Source organism: Lactuca serriola, chromosome 3 (assembly GCF_051521515.1).
Source record: "Lactuca serriola cultivar US96UC23 chromosome 3, Lser_US96UC23_V15, whole genome shotgun sequence".
Lineage (NCBI taxonomy): Eukaryota > Viridiplantae > Streptophyta > Magnoliopsida > Asterales > Asteraceae > Lactuca > Lactuca serriola.
The window spans coordinates 3,415,043-3,438,934 of NC_136410.1; positions in this window are offsets into that span (position 1 = coordinate 3,415,043).

Genomic DNA, 23,892 nt, shown 5'->3' on the forward strand with positions numbered 1-23,892 from the left:
TTGGCTTTAGAAACCCTCAGTGGTTGACTCAACACCTTGCGTCTGACACTAATGTGATGTCAAAAGGATAAAGACACGAAAGATCGACTCGCACCCAAGTCAAATAAGACCAAAGCAGACACAAAACTCACAAGAAAAGTACCTACATACAACACAGTATAAGCATAAAAAATCTCAAAATAACATAAGTAAGGAGATATGTACCAGCAACAACGTCAGACGCTGCACGAACCTCCTCCTCAGTCAACTGAAATGCTCTTCCATGAGTCCTCGGAGGCTCGGCCTTCCCCGGCCGGCCATCGGTAACACGTAAAGCAGCAAGAGCAGAAGCATGGGCTGATCCATGAGTAAGATGGGGACACTAGTGATTTATCAGCACTTCTTGGAGGTATATCAGCAGCTTCAAATCCAAACCAATCCACATAATTTGGACAAAAAGATTTCCCAACATTTTCAAGGAGTGCCTTTATTTGCTGCATTGTATATCAAGATTACTAAAAGTCTCTATAAAGTATTAAAAATAGATTAAAAGATTAAAGATTACTTGTTTCTCATCAGATCTATTTGCAGCACATATTTCCCTTAGACCTGGTCCCAAATCTTGATCAATTGCCACATAAGCAAAAGAAAAATAAATGATAATGTATAGAAAACAAAATATGTAAATGAAATTAGGTGAAAAGGGTAGCAAACCTTCTTCTATGGGTGAAGGGTAATCTTGTAAAGCAAGCTCCATTTGTTTTGTGCTTTCATGGCTTACAAAATCTCACCCTCCAAAATCTCACCCTGCACCTTTATGTGGTCTATTGAACCTGTAATCATTCAACATTGCATATGTTTTAGAATTCTATATTGTATATAGTCATACTTATTGTCTAGATACATTAGTGTTTCCATCTATCTATCCATGCTCTTTTCTTAGTTGCACACCTGGCACAGAGATATCTGCCACCTTATCAAGAGCTTTACATACAGATGTAGTTGTGCCTTCCTTGGTAGTTCTCTTGTGGGACAAACAATAAGAACACATATTGGTGGGACCCATTTTCTCTCATTGCTAGCTGAAGCCTTTAAAACTGTTACAATTGTGGGGAGTTGTTTGTGTTTAACAATATTGCATAGCCAAATATAAAAAGCACAAGAAAGTAACAAGTTGAATGTAATCAAGAATTCGGATTTTAGCATACCAAAAAAGCAGCACTTTTCCCTGTTCCAGTTTTAGCTTTGACCAAAGCATCGTTCCTTATTAGGAAGAAATTAGATTGAGACATAACAAGTTAATGAGTAAAATATTACACAAACAGAAATCATACCCTCGAGGTAAGCAGATATTGCACTCATCAAACCTGAAAAAAAAAACAACCCCAAAGCGATTGTCAACATAAAGCCTATGAACCTTATAACCATTATGATTTTCCCAAAATTACAACATTATCAGATTTAGCAGTTCCATTACATCAAGAAAACCAAAATGCAAACCTCTTTGGACTAAGGACGGAGTCATCATCACCCACTCCAATGCCTTTTTCAGCCATACGCCTCTTATTGAACTCATTCCTAATAGCCTGTACATGTAGAGACAAATCATCCTCCTCTTCCAAGAATTTCAATGGTATCCTTTTTGTCTTCTTTATATCATATTTTCCCAATGCAGCACTGCTCATCATCTTCTTCTTCCCATTCCCCTTCCCTTCATCATCATCACCACTCCCCTCGGCATCTGATGACTCAATCGTGATCCTCTTAAAGCCACACCCTTCATCTTCGTCATTAAAAAAGCTTCAGGTTTTAGCAATATATTGAGTATAAAGAAGGCGGAATTGAACCTGTTTGACAGAGGTTGCGATCTCGGGACCAATACCGTCGCCAGGGAAGAGAGTGGCGCGAATGAGATCAGAGGAGCTAGAAGAATAGCTTCGATCGGTCGGCGAGAAAATCCTGTTGGTAGGGTTCCTGAAGGTGGTCGTGAATACCTCATCTGCTGTGTGGATTCAGAGGAAACGTCTCCCAATCTGCAAAGCCATGGTTAACGACTTGCTAAAAGGAAACGCCAGTTCCAAAGAAATCGAAAAAAGTCAAAAAAAAAAAAATGCCAGTTTCAGGGAAGCGGAAGCTTGGAAGAAAATAAAACCCTAGCATGTGCTAGAGAGAAAGGAGGTGGCGATGCCTTAGGGTTTACAGGGAGACGGGAGGTAGAAAATGAAGGGAGATCTAGAGGAGAGAGTATCAGAGAGGAGAGTTGATTGCGAATTCAAGATGAAGGATAGGTAAAATGTAGAAAGAACGAGGTGGGTTTTCAAAATTTTAGGGATTTCGTTTCCCCCCCCCCCCCCCCCCCTTGTCTATTAAACGCGTGTTTCATTAAAATTATAAAGCGACACGTACAGACGACGCACGTTTAAGATAAAGCGCCCTCCGTGTTTTTAATTTTTTTCTTTAGACACTAAATTAAGGGCACGCAATAATGCGTGACGTAAATCCTTAAAATTTTTGAAGAGATGACGCTATTTTAAGGGCACTCTCTTTTGCATAACATAAATCAATGCGTGTTGTAAATTGCACGTCGTAAAAGGCTATTTTTCTAGTAGTGACTCGGCCTTCCGGTGGCCCTTCTGGTTGCAGTGAAAGAAAACTGAAAATCCCTTAGGGTAGTCCGTCACCATATGCCCCTCCTTTTCATATTTGTAGCAAATCCCTACTCGGTAATACCCCTCATGACTCTTACCAAGCTTTCCACATGTTCGACCCTTCTGGCCTCCAGCTCTCGAATCACGGTCTTAGCACGCTTCACCACCGACTACGACTGCATTGTTCTCCTATCCCTCCCATGCTGCTCTCCCTCCTCTCTGGTCTGAATCTCCAACTCAATCTCTCTCCTCCTGACATTGGTCTGCAACTCAACTAATGTCTAATAAGATGAGTTCGCCACAAACTCCCGAATATCCCTCCTCAAGATGCTCAATTACTGTCTCACACATGCCTGCTCAGTAGACACATGCTCTGGGCAGAACAACGCCCTCTCATGAAACATCCTTGTAATCTTTGTCACTGACTTTGTCTTTTGCTTGAGAGACAAAAACTCCTATACCAAACGTTCCCTCTCCACCCGAGGAACATACTTATCTCTGAATAACTTGGTGAACCTCTCCCAAGTCACTACAACATGATCTACAGGGGTAAAATCATTCGTCACAAAATTCCACCAGTCCTTCATTCCCAAGCGAAGCTAGTTCAGCGCGAATCAAACTCTCAGATGCTCTGGACATGAACACGTATAAAAACACCCCTCAGTTTTGGAGATCCACCTCATGGCAGCGATCGGGTCCTGTGTCCCATCAAAATCTGGTGTCTTTGTGTTGCTAAACTCACGGAACAACAACGAGTCACCTCCATGTGGCCTGGCAGCAGCTATGGTCGCCGTAGTTGCGGCCACCTCCTCATGAATATTCATGTGGCCTGACAGCAGCATATTGCTCATCAGATGTCTCAATCAACGTGGTCTTAATAGACTCGAACATCTCTAGTATGGCCTCCCTGATAGCTGCAGCCACCTCCTCATGGATATCCTGTGGATCTCCTCGTCACTGGTACCACTGCCCCGAGGTTGTTGCGGGTAATCACTATAGTGTCTCTGAAACACAAACACAAAATCGTCAAAGACTAGCTCAATACACACACACACACTCGATTACCCACCCCTACACGCTCCTTAGCATCCTAAGATTCTTACTTGGGTCGCATACATATCCAATGCTTTCACTAGTATGGGCCCAATACTACCTTCCACACCAACATGTAGTCGTCCAAAGTCCTCCTCCTAGGATCCTAATTCACAGTACTCTATCCCTCACGGATATCAACTACTCTCTCTCGGTAGATTCCTCAATGCTCATCTAGGTATCTTTCCTAGATTACGTAAAACTCTCTCTAAAAGATTCCTGCTGTGTTTCTCCCTACTCAGTACACACATAGAAAAGAGCAGATAAGATCAATCAATAGCATACCCTAGGCTAAGGCATCATGAATCAGGTAACTCTAGCCCTAATTTCTGAACTACCTAGCTTATCCTCTAGCATGAAGCTCTAATATCTCATAATATAAACAAGTAATGGTATTTTGGGAAATCACCGTTCGGGCTCTGACTGATTGTACACACTACTCCGTCTCGTTTGCTCTTTAAAACCCTTACTCGTTTTAGAAAAATCATTTCTTTCTAGAAATTTTTTCTCAAAGCCTTAGTTTGAGTCCAGAAATACCCGAGAGTACATCCAAATCCCTCAAACCAAGGCTCTGATACCAACTTGTAACGCTATAAATTTTCAAACAAAATTTTCATATTTAAATCACATAAAAACTCAATATCACATTTTCTCAAAACCACAATGTATCAATTGTCAAAAACACAAATCAACAAAAACAACTGATAATATCCCAGAATCCTCAAATGTAATCTCGAATAGGTGTATACAATCAAGTCGGCGCCTTCCCGCGATCCTGAGAAGTACCTAAAACACATATCACACAACACGGTAAGCACGAAGCTTAATGAGTTCCCTAAAATACCACATACAAAAATAATAAGCCTCTCATGGCTATAGCTCGGCATAGACCCTCCGATCACGCGTCTCGGTGAGGACCCTCCGGTCACAAGCTCGGTGTGGACTCTCCGGTCTCACAGCTAGAGTTGGACCCTCCATTCATGTATCTTAGTGAAGACTCTCAGGTCTCACAACTCGGTTTGGACCCTCCAGTCCTAACTCAGTCAAGCACAGAATAACATAACATATATCACAAAGACAAAACGCGTAATATCACATAACTCATTATAAGCACATAGGACCCTTCAATCGATGACTCAAATAAGACCCTTTGGTCACTCAGTATTACCAATCAGGTAAATATAGTGAGAAGACTCACCTCGTAAGTAAAGCAAGTATGTCTTGTACTCGAACCACCGGTCTAGCCTCCACCTAACATATATCGTAATTAACTCTAATTAATAAACGACCCTCAAAGATGTTAGGCTAAACCCACTACTAATTCTCAGAAGGATAAAAGACCATTTTTCCCTTCCATGGCCTCTAAAGTCCACAGTTTCACCAAACCATAAAAGTTAACAAAAGTCAACAGCAAGCGCGTACGATGGGCATACAGCCCTTTACGCTAGGCGTACTACTTCGCCATGCATGCATTGGGAAACTTCGATGCTACGTTGCGCGTATCTGGGAGTATGCTCAGCATACGCCCCATACTCACTTTACCCACTCTCTTGGTTTTAATCCGTTAAGATGATAGCTATACTCTCTGATTTGGACTCACTAAAGGCTAATACTCCTTAAAGCTTGTGACTTTACGCCTTTGCATGGCTGAGAAAGTCTAAAACCCATAAACTCTCACTCCTTACTCACAAAAGTTCTCATATATCATGCATGGGGAGATCTTGACGTCCAAGATCTTATTTTTATGAGTCCACTCCACTAGAGACACTTAAAGGGACAAATATTAGGCTCTAGAGTTCAACAAACTCATAAAGCTTCAAGCTTTGGGACATAAACCCTAAAATGAACCACACTATGCACAAATCAAAACAATGAGAATGATTTGAGCTTGATACCTCCAAATGATGCACCAAATACAGGAAAACTCAGATCCAAATCTTGGACTCCAACTCTATTCTCTTCAAAGCCCCTTCTTCACTCAAAGAATCCCACAAAGAACAATCAAAAGATTCTAATGGTCACTCAAGCTAAGAAAACGACAATTAGGGTTTTAAGGGGAGTTTAGGATTGGAAATGGTGGCCAGGAATGAGGCCATCATGTTCCTTAAATAGGGACACACCACATAATTTGGGTGTTCACTCCAAGCCTGGTACGACTAGCGTACCCTCTGGTACGCCCAACGTACTAGGTGGCTTCCGCGTCTAAATCACGCAAAGATGTACACTGAGCGTACACATGTGTACGCCCTATGTACTCTGCTACTACCTATTCTCAATTAAGGGCCAAACTTGACAGCTACAATAAATTAAGGGCTATTGAGATATACCTGGTCTCGAGATGTTACAGTTGGTCACCAAGATGTGGTGTCAGGCAATCTTTACGACTGTTTTGTCTTGAAATTGTCACGACTTGGCCAATGGGTGGCCACGACATAGGGGTTAGCTGAGGTTAACTTTGACCATTGACTTTTTGACCATCTCCAATTTTGGTCAACTTAATGGTTTTTGGGTGTAGACTGAGGTACTTATATATTGTTTTTAGATGTCTCGTAGTACCGGTCTTCACTATTGAGAGTGAAAGATCTCTATACCCAAGAGTCATTAAAGAATGATATTGCTAGATAATATATGATCCTAAATGGTCACAATAACAACAACTTGATGCAAATATATTATTTATAAGAATTTGATTCTTGATAAATAACTCTTGTAATGAATTATAAATTATTTATTTTATGGAAATATTAATTTTCATTGTTAAGTATCACAATGTATCATAAGGTATGATTATTAAGTCATGTATATCTTTTTGGACTATAAAGACTTTTTTTCTTTTAGCTAAAAGATAAGGGTTTATATTTTATAAGGACTTGAAGTTTTTTTTAATATAAAATTTTGTCTTTTTCTTTATAAAAGTGTAAGCATGGCTAGAGAATGGAAACATGGTCTTTAACTTATTTTAATCTTGGGTACGTGATTTATAAGCATGGCATTAAAATATAATAAAGAAGCATGACATGTCTTAAAGTGTTAAGACCTAATGGGTATTGTTTTGGCTTTATGAAGGCTTTCATTCTTCTCATTTTAGCTAGCTAAAACCATGAAATTGTAGCCTTTTCCTCTCCATATTCTCTCTTGTTTTGTCTCTTAAAGAGTTAAGATCAAAGTAAGAATAAGTTGATACTTACATCTCTCTTTAAGTCATTACTTGGGTCTTGACTTAAAGCTTAAGAGTGTTTTTATTATTACAAGAAGAAGACTAGCATCTTATCAAGTTGGCAAAATGTTGGTGGATACTTCTAGAGAACTTCTACCTTGAAGTTTCATGCCACACTTCATCAACTTCCAATATCCCATGAGAATCGAAGTCTTCAAAGCATGTAACACTTTTCTTTCTATGGTTGTTTTAATCGTTCTAAGTCTTTGGTGGGAATAAAACCACTTTTATTTTATTCAAATCTTAAGTCTTCTGTTGCATTGTTTATGTTATTGAAATAATTTTTTGAATAAAAACCCAATGATTGGTATCAGAGTTAGTTTTGCAAGATTATTTATATTATTTGTTTAGTTGATGAAATCTTTGTTTTCGGAAAATATGGATGGTTTTCTCTTTGCAAGAAAAATCCATACGTATTTTCTATGACAACTTTAAAATGTTTATAATTGTTATTTTTTGACTAAAAGTTTACATTTTTTTAGTCATAAAATTTGTCTTAGAAAAAGAAAGAGTTGTTTTATATAATTTTGAGTATATAAATGTATATGATGTGCATAAACTAGCCATTGACCTTTGTGTTGTTGCATGTGTTGATCTATTTAAAATGGTTGTAATTATTCATTTATTCATATGGTATGTAATAATTAAATAGATGATTTTTATTTGTTAATTTTTGTAAGTAATAGATTAGTTTTTGAAATAGTTTATTTTTTTAAAAATATAACTATAACGAAGATGGTGGCCATTGTGAAGATCAAAAGTTTATAAACTTGATTTTATTAAAGTTTCTCAACTTTAAAAAATTATTTTTATAAATTTGCTACAAGATGTTGAAACAAATGGGAGCGCATGAAAACTTTACAAGATAAATGTCTCTTATGTCTTTTAGGAATAGACATAATATTTTTGTGATGACTCACAAAAATATTACTAGTTTATGGTTTGGTTTATACACATATGTTTTTTATAACATGCTTGTGTTGTTTTATATTTTTGTGGTTATTATTATGTTATGGTTGATAAATTACTTTTCCAAATGCAAAATAATATTTTACCATAAATAAAAATCACAAAGGAGTTTGGTTTTAATGAAATGTACATTTTAACATATAACTTGTAAAATTTTGAGATTAAAATTATATAAGTTTAAAATAGATATTTGTAAACTTATCAAACTCCAAACCTTATCTTATAAAATGAAATTTTATTAAAATGTTTATAAATGTTCAAAAGCGCTCAAACGTCAGACTTAATACTAACTATTAAAAATTATACACGTCAATTTTATAAAATCGCGTTTTATAAAAGAACATTGTTAAAATGTGAGTTTTACATAAAATAAGAATTTTTAAAGTATACCATGGTTTATTGGATGCATGCAATAACCATGATATAATATATTTTTTAAATTAGAATTATAAAAACATGAAAGACCCCTTACAAACCTCAAATCTATGCAGTCCTTTTTTGAAGAACACTCGCGCATACCTTGTATGTAATAGTGAGATAAAGGATACCTAACCGCTTAGTGTTATCTTTTCATAGTTGGAGTGTCTTCGTGATCTCTATAACCAAGTTATAGGACAATTACACAAGTTTTTCAAACTGGATGATTTGATCATAAACCATTTGTGATAAAGGATACCTAAGCAAGAGAGTCATGAGGCACATATGGGATCAAACATGTCTAATTAAATTTGGTATTAGCGATCCCATAAATCTAGGAATTATATAGTAGAATATAATTGATAATCTATATGTACCGGGTTGAATTCAAATAAATGAGATAAATGATACCTAACCATTTATTTGTTTTATAACTTGGATCATAGACTCTGATAATTAATATTTTTGGAAACTAAAATGGTATTAAATATTAAATATTAAATATTGAAAATAGTAAATGGATATTGTTAAAATTTTGTAGATATAAATGATCTACTCACATTACCATGAATAGTCATTTTCTTTAAATGACTTGATAAAACAATAACATCCAATAGATACAACTTCAATGAATGAGTTCATGTCTTGAGAGATAATCTCGTGAGAGATGTGAAATTGTATATACTTAAAGGTTCTAGTCTTAAACAACTACCTTTAAGCAATAGACGTGAACATGATACCTAGTAAATGCATCACAGTGATGCTCAAGATGCTTCTAACATCACACTAGAAATAGTTATTCCTGACTTCCAGGAAGTTTTGTGTAATTTAGATGTATATATGTCTGATGATATAATAGGTTAAGCAATATTCCAATAAATACAATGATCGTTTTTAAACTTGTTCAAACAATGGACTAATGCAAGGTTGAAAAGAGTCACTTTGTGTGATATAAGAAGCTCATGTTCTATAGACTGAACACCTTTAATCCCATGAAATCCATGAAGGCCCACATAGATGGATCTTATTTCTTTTATGGAGAAACTTGATACTAGAAGAGAAACTACTTATCTTATTTGAAAAGAAAGTCTGGAAGAGATTAGTGATGGGTTTTGGTCCTAAGAACATCCTATGTGCTCATACAAACCCTAATGCTTGGATCTAGGTTTCTCTATTGTATATGCAAGTTATCCAAGACTATAAACCCTAATTCTAACATTCAAGTAATCATATTAATATAAGAATAGGTTTAAGATGTTACCTTGATTGTTATGTAGCAATAACAATCCAATTCCTCCTTGTATTGACTTTAGAAAGCATAGAGTCACAATTGTCACTCCTCTAATGGTTCACAAACACGATAAGCAAGAGGATGAAGAGGAGAGAGGTTAGAGGCTGCCCTAAAACGTGTGAAACCCTAGGATAAGTCTTAGCCACGTTTTTGGGTCTTAAGGGTCTTATATATAGTTAGGCAATTAGGGTTATCTAACAAGGAAACCCTAATTTGGATGCTTAAGCCCTAAGCAACCCATGACTCCTTTAATTAGGGCCTTGGACGATTTCCTTATGGGTTTCCCCATAGAATTCGTCCACTCCTTAATTTAAGACAATCCATGGCCCGAATTGCAATTATCGTATAATTACAATTCCAGTCCCTTAAGTTTAATTAATCTCTTTTAGTCACAAAACTCATTACCTATTAATTATTGACTAATATTAGTTAAACAATATGATTTCTCCTTTAATATATTATTCTCATAATATATTAATAAATCATATATATAATCCTTTCTCTCCATAATTCATCCTATCAAGTTGCTTTGGTGAAGGCAACCCAAAAGGACCATGCACCATCGGGTCAAGTACATACCAAAATAGTTATGGACTTAGACACTAATCCAACAGTCTCCCACTTGGATAAGTCTAATAACTATTATGTGTATGACTTCAGATCCTGATCTGCAATCGTAGCTTTCCAAAGCCGCTGTCAACTCTAATCATATCAGATACGCGTGTCCTTTAGATAAGGGATCATATATTCCTCCATTCTAGATATCGTATGAGATATGATTTCAAATCATTCTCTTGGTACTATATCTCGATTTCCGATTTATGACGACTGACTAATTGAACAAATCAAATTAGCCCTAGCCTGGCCGAGCATTTACATTTGTCATCACTAAATCATTGAGGGGCCCAAAGATATCGCTTTTATCCTACTTTGGATAAAAGGAACATATAAACTTTGATAAAATGCTCGCTTGCACTTACTAACCGAATCACACACAATAATATGTTTTATAACACCAAGTTACTAGTGCGTTTACATATTATCAATGTGCAACCGATTCGCAAGATACAACTCACACATCTCGGTTTCAAGAATATAAGATGTTATCGTCTCACTAATCACTCATGATACAATTCATGGAGCGATCCAAGTGATCGTGGGTTTAATCCAATGCTCAAATCATATTCATAAGCACTCATGAACGTTGCAGCAAACATTTGCTTATGTCTAATACTCCTCTAGACAATCCACACACCAATTCATGAAAGTCTTCATTCATATCTACTTCCAACATATGAACGACTGTGGCCCGTTTGAATAATTCGATTATTCATAATAAACTCAATTATTCTGGAAGTCAAAACATGCAAAGTGAAACACAAGAATAATACTAATCCCATATGGCCTCAAACCTTTGAGTATAAATAAAACTCCTTTTATTTATCACCATATCGATTACTCATTATTTGTCGTTTCGGGTAATCAACTTCTTACCTGAATTATTACACTTGTCCCATGCTCTTAGCATGCACACAATGTTTACCTATGGTTCTTACTTTTGTGAAATAGATCAAATTGAACACATTTCCAATCATTCTCATTTCACAACTCCAAATCCTTTTTCATAAGTGTGAGAATATCAAATTCTTGTTACTTATAAAATATGCTAGATTCTAACATTTTATGCAATGATCCTTTCGTAATGTCACTACACCAAAGTCACAAAGACTATTGCCAATGATATTACAAAGTCCTCTATCGGACATTGTTACAAGACAATTCCTTAGATATGATGTCTCTCACTCAAAGTACATTCCTTTGAACATCCGTTTTCATAAAAGTTTCTAATCTAGACATAGATTTTCAATATTCAATTCCAAATATGGACACGCTTCCATATTTTCCATATGACAACTCATTCTTAATAGAATCTTATCTATTCGTAATGATGTCGATATGGTCCATCCAATATGGAAACATTTCCATATTTTCCATATGACAACTCATCCTTAATAGAATCTTTTCTATTCATAATAATGTCGATATGGTCCATCCAATACCATGCTTCCAACTACTCACAAGCGACCAATCCTCGTCAAACTTTGGATTCTCCTTTGATAGTTGTTTAATTATTTTAGTCAAAACCGATTCTAGTCCCTTTTCCCTCTAAATGTGCTAGACATTTGGAAAATTTTATAATGGTCAAACATTAAAAGTATTTGCAATCGATCCTACACCCGAAGCGTATGGGATACGACGCACAATGTTTTATTTGCTATGTTCTCAAAATTCGAATTGTGAACAGGAATGTCGTAATCATAATCAAAATTTTAAGAACACACTATGTACCTTTGGCTAAATTTATTAACATTTCTCAACCTAATCCTTTAGATTTGAAATGAAGCATAATATTCTCTCCCTTAATTATAGCAAAACAACTTTACAAACCTTACGACTTTGCAAGGTATAACTCTTGTTTTCTATAATTAATATTGCCAACTTGCAATACGTGCCTTAATAATCATACAATCATAACATTTATGCTCCCATTATCATGATGATTATTATAAACATAACACTTATGCTCCCACTAGCTTCGACATGTATTCAGAAACAGCTTAACTTTCAGAAAAACAATACCTATTGAATTTCTTAAGTCCATTTTTCTAATACTTAATGCTTTGATAATCTTTTATCAATGCCTCTTAAACTTATACACCTTTGCCTTAGATAGTTCGTATGTGTGTCTAAACAATTAAGACTAATTTCCAAACCTCACAATTCAAATCATGGAAAGGGATACCGTAACCATGATCGAATTCGAGAATGCAATTTTACAAACACTATCTTCTTAAAATCTTTCTTAGTGAAAGCATTTCCTCACAATCATTTTCATGAAGGAGGAAATCTTATGACACTTAGATTTAAACGGTGTATGTGTCCTATCCATGTGAATTTGTTAAAACCAAAGTTTACGACAAATTCAAACTCATATGGATCGAACTTTCTTGATCTCGATTTCTTGCCTTTATGGTAGCACAGCTGCCCACCATGTCTTCCAAGTAGTTAAGCAGCTCACCCTTTCCAATCAATGTACTTTCCATTGATCAATGTCCTTGCCTTTTATGCATTTAAATGAGAACTCATAGAACTCACATGCATAATTAACTCAATTGGAACAGCACAGAAACAAAATAATGTCAACACGATAGGTTGTAAACCTCAACTCGTGTGCTAGTGATGATTGATAAGGTCTATTTGATTTGTTCTTGAAACCTTTCAAGACCAATAAGACTCCCACTGACTCCTTGACATATAAGATTCTCTTGTCAACAACCATTTCTTGACAAACAAATATTCAAGAGTTAGTGTAGCTTTTATCAAAACACTTCATAAATTGGTCCTAGTTGGTCTTTGTCTTATTCAAGACATCACAACTTTCCACATTTGATGAATGTTACAAACCTTTTTAATACTTTTCACTCAATGTCACAATCTTAACTTTAAGACTTGTTATTGGAACGAAGTATGATTGACTTCTTGATTTAACCATTTCTTCAATCCTTGATTCCTCTTCTTAAACATACAATTGTACTAAGAATCACTTAGAGGATCAATTGAGATATGGTTCTTAATCATTAAGACCTATCACAAAGCATAAAAGCTACTCTCCCTTCTTCTTAGAATGGAGAAACTCTTATCTTTCTGCCTACTTGATTCTTCTTATTCGTTTTGCTATTGATTTAAACTTTTTTCAATCAATTCATAATTACACTTAATCTTATAAGTATAATCATATTTACTAAACCTTTAGTAAATCATGACGAATATCTTTGTTACTCTTATGGTGGACTTGATCAACACACAACTTCGTGTACTCGATCTCCTAGTCCTTCACTTGACACTTTATCAATGAATTAGTCTAATTTCCAAATATGAAATTTCTCATTCATCGTGCAACCAAGTTGCATGATTCCAAGTTTCTGTCCAATTGAAACTTGGGCGATGAGAAACTCTCCCTATTTCGTAAATTCTCGACATTTCTACAAACAACATAATTAAGAATCAAATCCATTATTGCTAATATTCAAACATCAATTTTTCATACACGCCATTGCAAGGATAAATAAATAATATAAAATTAAAATTTATTTTATTGCGGAAAAATTTGTCGTTACAATGCAATTCATTGAAAAACTATGCTAATACATCTTTCTTAGCAATCTAATTCTAACTCTAAGTAGTAGCTCAAGAATCTAATCTTCAAGAAATGCGACCGAAATCCATTTCTTCACGATTAGATTCTGCTCACTTCTTCCCTTAAGCTTCCCTTCTTTTCTTCGATCCTACAAAACATCAATTGTAATCTTATCACATTATGTATTAAGAATCTAGAATAGAAGCTTAAAAGAGTTAGTTAATGGATTTTACCTATATTAGAGCCATACGTTTCGACTCTCCCATCTCTTAGATCTCTTAGGTAAATGGGGCAACTTCATCTCCAATGCCCCTTCTCTTGGCAATAAAAGCAAATTGACTCTTTTGGAACAAGACATGGAACTACTTCAGACATTGCCTTTCTCTTATGATCAAACTTTTCGATCATAGCATGTCTTTCGTTGCCATTGTCTATATCCATAGAGGTCTTGAAGGCAGATTCACCAATCAACTTTGCTTTTCTATTGCGCCAAACCATTGCTGATTCAGCAGCAATAAGCATATAGATGAGATCTATAAGGGTCACGTCGCGGTTCATCATATAGTACTCTTTTACGAACTCACTATATGAGTTAGGAAGTGACTTAAGAACCCAATGAACAGCCACTTCCTCACAGACAACGGATCCCAACATTATTAACCTATCAATGTGTGACTTCATCCCTAGGACGTGTGCACACACCGACTTTCCTCCTTTATGTTTACTTGCCAAAAGGGCTTGAGTGATCTTGAACTTTTCAAGCCTTTGAACTTGCGGGTTAGGGAGAATAATTGGAGGAGGAGGAGGAAGTGAAGTATGATCTCTTGTTCCTCGATCGAATCGTGGAATATCATCTTCATGTGGAATGCTTGTTCCACGGGATTTGAGAAGACCATAGTTGTCGAAATTTGACATCTACAAAACGGGAGAAAACGAATTCAAGTTAGTTGATTGATTGAGTCCTTAGTAAATCACCCAAATGAGATACTAAGGCTAGGACCCAACACAATATTCTACAACTCGGGAGAGGGATGCCGTAACCCAAATTGCAGAACATTTGAAGGTAAGTGAATGACGATTCACTAATTTCCACCATGAAAAACGAAAAAGAAATTTAGGTTTTAAATCTATGAAAACTCCTAGAACCTTTGAGATTCATTGAACATTTCAATGGCATGTTTAAATCTCGATATGCCCCTCTTGTTTGTGACTGGGATGCCGAGGATCACAAAGCGGGTGTGAATAACCATGCAAACTTACATGGTGCCCTCACATGTTACAGTCACCTATTCGATGTGCTGGTAAACCACACACGCTCCACCGAACTATGACAAACATTCAGTCACCCTTTGCTATCTTTGCTTAGAACCATTTAGTGTGCCGGTAAACCACACACGCTCCACTAACGTCTTTGCAAGGGCAAAAAGTGTAATTTCATGGAATTGCATCAATTCACTTTTGCCTAAGTAACTAAGATTGAGAATTTTATGAAAACATTTAGTTACTTTAATAATTCATTATACTTATAATGGAAGGTTTCGACCTATCCTACCCGTTCGGCTAACGAACCTCCACTAGTCAAGAGTGCGGTGGGTAAGAGTGGATACCCATTCAATCGCCATTTTATAGGCAATTTCCTTAAACACCCCTTATAGACCAGCTTCGTGAATGAGGCCTACTAACGGTAAGACTGACCTTTACTCATACATATATATAATGTTAGACTTTTAATGTTATACATAATATAGGGTGTATTTTACAACTTTTAAAATACTAGGTGGTCAAATTTAACAATTATACTTTTAATTCAATTAAATTTTAAACCAAAAACTTTATGGATTTATTAAACCTCTTTTAATTATACACCTTAATTAATTAATAAAACCATAAGGGTGTGAATTGAACTTTTTCAAAAACAATCCTAGGGTTTTAGAATTTAACATTCCTAAATTAAACCTTTAATCAACTTTTAAATTCCAAAATTTGAGGGCAAGTTTTGAAACATTTCAAAACATTAGGGTTTAGAATTTAAATATACATCAAAATCAAACAATTAATCAAAATTTAAATTCCAAAACTTGAGGGCAAGTTTTGAAACATTTCAAAACATTAGGGTTTAGAATTTAAATATACATCAAATTAAACAATTAATCAAAATTTAAATTCCAAAACTTGAGGGCAAGTTTTGAATCCTTTTTCAAAACATTAGGGTTTCAACTATTTAAATGTCAAAACAAAAAAACTTTCGGGTTCAAATTTAAACTATAAAACCTAAAGGGGAAAATATGAAACTTTTCATAACAACAAGGATCAAATAACAAATAATCTAAATTAACAATTAATCACATAATTATCCATATTTGATTTATTTAATGATTTCTTGCAAAACAATTTGCCAATTTAATTAAAATAATTAATCAATTATCACATAAGGAAACAAATATTTTATTAATTGATAAATATCTTCAATTAGATCAAGAATATAGTCATATATATATATATATATATATATATATATATATATATATATATATATATATATCAAAAAATCAGATTTATATTGATCTAATATGATAAGACAACTATCCTTAAGCAAAAACAGCAAGAAATCCCGGTTTTCCCTCCTTCTAACCAGTCAACTCGTCGAGTCAGGCATTGACTCGTCGAGTTCATCATGAACTCGGCGAGTTCAGCCCCCAGAAACACAAAAATCGAATTTTTTAACATACAAATCATCAATACAATAGAAACCAATCTAGGCTCTGATACCACTGATGGGTTTTGGTCCTAAGAACATCCTATGTGCTCATACAAACCCTAATGCTTGGATCTAGGTTTCTCTATTGTATATGCAAGTTATCCAAGACTATAAACCCTAATTCTAACATTCAAGTAATCATATTAATATAAGAATAGGTTTAAGATGTTACCTTGATTGTTATGTAGCAATAACAATCCAATTCCTCCTTGTATTGACTTTAGAAAGCATAGAGTCACAATTGTCACTCCTCTAATGGTTCACAAACACCATAAGCAAGAGGATTAACAGGAGAGAGGATGGAGGCTGCCCAAAACCGTCTACAAACCCTAGAGAAGTCTTTGCCACATTTTTGGGTCATAAGGGATCCATATATATAGGAGGCAATTAGGGTTATCTAACAAGGAAACCCTAATTTGGTTGCTTAAGCCCTAAGCAACCCATGGAGCCCTTTCCTTAAGGCCTTGGACGATTTCATATGGGCTTCCCCCATAGAATTCGTCCACCTTATAATAAAAGGCAATCCATGGCCCAAATTGCAATTATCTTATCATTACAATTCCAGTCCCTTAAGTTTAATTAATCTCTTTTAGTCACAAAACCAATTACCAATTAATTATTGACTAATATTAATTAAACAATATGATTTCTCCTTTAATATATTATTCCCATAATATATTAATAAATCATATTTAATCCTTTCTCTCCATAATTCATCCTATCAAGTTGCTTTGGTGAAGGCAACCCAAAAGGACCATGCACTATCGGGTCAAGTACATACCAAAATAGTTATGGACTTAGACACTAATCCAACAATTAGTACTTCAGGTATCTACTAGATAGAACTTATACTTTTCATATAACACTCAAGTACTTGGTACGTAAGTGTTAATATAATATTCGTAACTTGTTTGTAGATATTTACAAAAGACTAATTAGCTGAGCATAAGCAATTTGGAACTACACTCTCGAAGTTTAGTTTATTATTTTTGCTTAGAACATAAATTACGTATAATATAAAACAATGTTTGTTTTGGAACAATGTATGTTTTAAATTTTGAATGTCTCTCTCTCTCTCTCTCTCTCTCTATATATATATATATATATATATATATATATATATATATATATATATTTGTCTTAGTTATTTTATTTGAATATTTGATTATTTACTCAAACACTTTTTTATAACGATATTATTCATATTCTGAAATGATTAACTTCTATTGATGAGACTAGATATCATAATAGAATTGTAAAGTAAATATCAATCCTTTCTAAATAACACGTTCTCTATGCGAACATTTTGAATTAAATATGTTTTCAATCAAAGTAATCTAAGACATTGTTCTATTTATTATATAAATATGATACACATATTCCATTGCCGAAATTAGCTCCAAAAAAACGTAAAGTTGCCACAACCCATAATTATAATTCCTATGTGAAGTTATACCAACTCTTCAAAAACAAAGAAAAACTTAAGCTTAGATTAGGATTCAAAAGTGTTATTGGAGGCTTCCAATATAAAGTGAAAAAAAAATCCACAAAAGATATGTTTGAAGCTGTTTTCATTATGGATAATTGTGACTGGCGGATATGGGAAACAAAACATAATACGACTGATACATTTCAAGTGGTTAAACTGTCGGAGAAACAAACTTGTTTAAACACACAGCTACATCCCCATCACCGAAAATCCAATAAAAAGGTATTGGGTAACTTGTTGAAGGGCATATTGATTGATAGTACAGATAAAATGTTGCGGAGGAAACAAATACAAACAACTTTAAATGGTCGTCTTAGTTTACATATTTCATATTGGAAACCATGGAATGCTGGAATCTATGCTCTAAATCTGTTGAGAGGGACCCCTGAAGACAGATTTTAACGACTATATTTATATTGTTATAACTTAGAGAAGAAGAATCTAGGGACGGTTACACATATAAAGATGAGTTATGACAAAAAAAAATTAGGCTATCGGATGCGTGGTAATATTTCTTATATAATGAATTCTTTATATTTAATGTTGTTACACGTGTGTTCATTTTAATGATGTCATAGTAAATACTTTTTAAGTTTGAGCGTTTCAAACAAGTTTGCATCCTATTATTATCATTGACGAAGCACACCTTAAAGGGAAATACTTGGGCACCATGTTCCTAGCAGTAGGAATGGATGGTAATAACTAAATCCTCCCTATTGCACTTGGAGTTGGGAAAACTAAAAGTGGAGAGTCGTGGATTTGGTTTTTATCAAGACTCAAAGATTATATTAGGGACATGTTGCCTTTGGCTATCATATCAGGAAGAGTCAATTCAATTAAAATGGCTATTCAAGCTGTGTTCCTGAAAGCATATTACGGAATCTACTGTCTCCATTTATTGATGAATATGAGAGCAATGATTGGAAACCAAGAGAGAACACAGATTTTTGTTTTGGGAGGCTGAAAAAGATTACTGACAGACTGATGTCAAAGAAATCTTGGGTAGGTTGTGTCATACACTAAATGAAGACTATTGTTTATGGTTAGAGATAATCAGTTACGAGAAATAGGCAACGTCATGTTTCCATGTGGTTCAGTATAATATTATGGCATCAAACAGTTTCAAGTCCATCAATGTGTTATCAAGAGACGCATGAAAACTACCAATAACAATGTTGATTGATTTCTTTCGAGTAACTATGCAATAATGGTGGTGTTAGCAACGTAACACTAGATGTAATTATTTATATTATAATACTTCCATTATAATTTTAGTATAATAAAACATAAATGACAAGATATGCATAAAAAAATTTATAGATGAAAGCAAAAAGGATACTACTGAGTATGCTAAGAAGGTTATCGATAGGAGGATCAACAAATCTTCCGATTTTCAGGTATACCAGATTGATCAAAGCAGATAAGAGGTAACTGACCAAATGAAAAATGGTCTAGTAAACTTGGAATCTCATTGTTACACGTGTGGGAAATGGAAATTTTCATGTATACCTTGTTCTCATGCAATGACGGTATTCAAGGAACTTAGATATTAATACTAAAATACATGGATGTCATCGTACTTCACAATGGAAACATATCGATCAACATATAGAGAGGTTGTGTTTCATGTGCCAATTCTAGCTGAATACGAACAACCGGATGACGTTATGGTTGTATTACCACCACCGATGGAAAAACGACAAGCCAGACGACCACGAATCCATACTGTATCCCATCCCAAGGCAAAGGTACGATTCAAAAAAATGCAGTCGTTGCCAAATAATCGGCCACACAAGCAGAAACTGTGACACTCATTTTCCCACAGATTCAACAAAACGGAAACTTATAGGAGGACCAAGTCAAGTACCAAAAGTATCGTTGAGTCTAAGAGTAGATCTAAGATTAAAACTAGTCAAAATAGTAGTAAAAAATATGATATTGTTGACCTTAAAAACTCGAGATGATATTTATATGAAATTAGAATATTTTACATTGTTCGGAAACATCAAGTTGTTTTTGCTACATCGCCATAAGAAAATTTTTTAAAACACACACAAGAAAAAACCATAACTCAAACATCAGGATAATTTGCAGTATTTATCCATGGGACACTCGCAATCCACCACAAAGCAACACCCTCCTCCTAGGTATGTTGCAACAACTCGTTGGGGGGACGTTGCATAAAACAATATATAAAGGTTAATCATAAGTTATTAGCTCATAGCAACTTATGGATTATAATGTGAACTAAGCTACAAACATCAGTAACATCAAATATAATACCCAACCAAGTTATAATATTTGTTGCTTAAAATTATTTTAAACATAGTGGACATACCTTAAATACATAGACAAATCCATTTGAATTCAACCCGGTAGATATCGATTATCAATTATATCTTGTTATATAATTCCTAGATTTATGGGATCTCTAATAACAATTTTAATTACAAATGTTTGATCTCATCTGTGCCTCGAAACTCTCTTGTTTAGGTATCCTTTATTACAAAAGATTTATGATCAAATCATCCAATTTGAAAAACATGTGTAATAGGCCTATACCTTAGTTATAGAAATCGTGAAGACACCATGGTCATCAAAAGACAACACTAAGCGGTTAGTATCCTTTATCCCACTAGTGCATACAAGAGATGCGTTAGTGTTCTTCAAAAGGATTGCATAGATTTGAGGTTTGTACAGAAAGGGTCTTTATATGTTTTATAATTCTAGTTTAAAAACCTAAGATATCATGATTTTTACATGTATATAATAAACCATGGTATGCATTTTCAAAAGAAAATTACTTTTAAAGGTTCTATATAAAAAGCTAGGTTTTATATAATTTGACACAATCCAATTTTAATAACCGATATTAAGTTTGAGTGCACTTGAACCTTTTATATCTTTAACAAAAAGTTCATTTTATTACCTATAAATATGGAGTTTCTATAAGTTATAAAAATTACCATTTTAAAACTTATAATGGAGTATTTCAAAATTTTCCGTTATTAACGCTTTTATAAAATCGGGTTTTATTTTTAAAATAATAATTTGTTACATCTTATGTCCAATTTTTGAAAACCCAAACTCCATATGATGTTTATTTTGTCCAAAATTATTTTAGCATGTGAAAAATTAATTTATCAACCACACATAATAACTCCATAAAAAAAACTGCATAAAAAGATATGTGCATAGACATAGCCAACTAATGACATTTTTTTGTGAGCTAAAACAAAAGATGTCAAGTCCATTCCTAAAGGGACATTTAAGGGGACCAAAAAATCTTCTTGTAATGTTGTGTAGAAGCTCCCACTTGAGTAAACATTCATTGGTTGCAAAAGATTTGAAAGACTTCTTTAAAGAAAAATTCTGCTGCATTCATGACACTTTTTAGAAAATGTCATCTTTCAGTTAAGCACATTTTCAGCACATGTGTAGCATTCATGACACTTTTCAGAAAGTTTATCTTTATGCCCAGCACATGTAGAACTTGAAAATTGACATTTTGTCTTCAAAAATGGCTCCAACTTCATTTCTTGTTATATCTTTTTTACAAATAAATTATTTCTAAAAACTAATCTATTACTTTACAAAAATAAACAAGAAAAACTAATCTATTTAAGTATTACATACCATATGAATAAATAAATTATTACAACCATTTTTATAATAAAAACAACAAACACAACAATCATAATGGTCATTGGCTAGTTTATGCACATAATATACATCAACATACACATAAAACAACCTTTGTTAAATATTTGTCACAGAAAATAACAAAAATAAAGTTGTCATAGAAAATATGTATGAACTTATTTTTATACAAAAACAAGTTATCCATATTCTCCAAAAATTAAGATTTCCAAAAATAAAAAAATCTAACCAAACTTGCAAAGTGGCTATGATACCAATTGTTGGATTTTAGTTCAAAATTAGTTTCAAAAACTACAAAAATTGGCAAACGAAAGACTTTAAATTTAGAACATAACATAAACATTTTATACCCACCAAGGATCTTCTTGCAAGTTATAGAAAGATTAAACATCAACCATAGAAAGGATGAAGAAATAACAACCTTTGTTGTTCTTTGGGTCTTTAAGGAGGCTTGAAAGTTGATGAAGATTGTGGAACCTTTGAGACACCAACAATGAATCAACTTGATGTAGATGCTAGTACATAAAATCTTAAACCCTTAAGCTTTAAGTTCAAAACTAATATGAACTTAAAGAGGGCATGAAAATGCAAGTAATCTTGAAGAAAACAAGAACAAAAGGGAGAGAGAGTAACCTCCTCTTAGGAGGTTACAGTTTTTTGAGGAGTTAGAATGGATCAACCAACTCAAGTATGCAAGCCTCAAATTTACATTGTCTTAAACTGAAGTCTTTAACCATTAGGTCCTTCCACTTTAGGCAAGCATGTCCCTAAAGCAACTTGTCCCCCATGCGTGCACCATGCTTCATTTCTTTTTAATAAACTAAGTGAAAAGCCATCCCTCTTTATGTCTCCCTCATTTTCGGTCATCATGAAGGAAAAAGAAAAGGAAGTTTACATTTTATTAACTCAAAGTTTATAAGATATAAACTTTGTCTTTTGCTAAAAGACAAAAGGCTTACCTAGTCCAAAATGTTGTACATGACTTATTAATTCATACATTATGAAATAATATATCATATTACTTGCTAATGAAAATTATTATTTTCATGAAATAAATAATTTTCAATATAATTATAAGAGTTTTATTGAATATTTACTAAAATCAATTTCTAATAAATGATCAATTATATCAAGTTGTTGTTAGTGTGACCCATTAGTATCATATGTTAATTAGCAATATCACTTTAATATGATTCTTAAGCATACAAGACCTTTCACTTAATTGATGAAATAAGTAATCAAACACGTGGATAAGGTCAACCACTTTAACCGAAGGTGAAAGTAGCACAAATAGGAACACACGTTTTTTGAACTCTCCAAAACTAGAATTGGGGGAAAATACTCCCCGAACCGCAAGGCGGTGACCATGCTTAATGTCTTCCTTTCAAAGCAAACCCAATAGTCGCCAACCGAAAATAAAAGCTCTTGTAGGTCAATAGGATCAAAAGTAGTAAATTCTTTGCACATAAGATAGTGATAGAGTAAAGGGTGACATTATACACCCATCTACATGTTAACGTAATCACCAAAGCATGATTACCTAAACAAGACCCTACAAACTGGTTGGTTAGTTAAACGAGTCATGGTTTTGTAGCCAAGTTGATGTATGCAACTTGTAGTAACTACCGCTTCATATGTTTTGCCGTGCTACAATCAAAAAAAGAATTAATTAGGCATTTTAGAATGTATGTTCTTGAGGACATTATTGAATACGCAATTCCGGACAAAAATTCTAGAACATCACTTCGGGGCAACATTCTGAAACACAGTTTCAGACCTAAATTTCAAAATAAAATTATGGAATGTTCATCGTATTGCAGACGAGTTCTTATTATTCCGGACATGTTTTTCGGATTCTGGACTTGTTCCGGACTAGTGAGAATGAAGATTTTTGGTAATAAATTTTTATGTAGCATACATATATTCCTACATATAATCCTATAATTGTCTTTAAACCAATAAAATTCAAAGGAATGCTAGTAATACCAACTATGCATAAATTATACACGTTTTAACGTATAATCTAAAATAAATACATATAATTATAAACATGATGAAAACTTACATATAAAAAATGCATCTCATCACCACTATCAAAAAACATTTTTAGTTTTAGTGGTGTCCGAAATGCTCTGTAGGGTAATCCGAAATAAAAGAGTTTAGAATGAAATCCA